Consider the following 348-nt stretch of genomic DNA (forward strand, 5'->3'; position numbering starts at 1 on the left):
GCTCTCCTGAAGTCCACGGTAGTGAGCTTGGTGTGCATCCTCCTCGGTGCGCTAAGGATTTTGAACTTCACCATTTCATGGTCACTGCAGCCAAGGCTGCCCTTGAGCTTCACATTCTCTGCCACTCCCTCCTTGTTGGTGAACACAAGGTCCAGCATAGCACCTCTCCTCGTTGGCTCTGCTATCACTTGGAGAAGGAAGCCATCTTCAACGCATTCCAGGAATCTCCTGGATTGCTTATGCCCTGCCGTGTTGTCCCTCCAACAGATAGTGGGGGGGTTCAAGTCCCCCATGAGGACCAGGGCTTGTGAACGTGAGGCTGCTCCTATCTGTTTAGAGGGGGACACA

The sequence above is a fragment of the Fulmarus glacialis genome, unplaced genomic scaffold (genome assembly GCF_000690835.1).
Source record: "Fulmarus glacialis isolate BGI_N327 unplaced genomic scaffold, ASM69083v1 scaffold10025, whole genome shotgun sequence".
In the NCBI taxonomy this organism is placed as follows: domain Eukaryota; kingdom Metazoa; phylum Chordata; class Aves; order Procellariiformes; family Procellariidae; genus Fulmarus; species Fulmarus glacialis.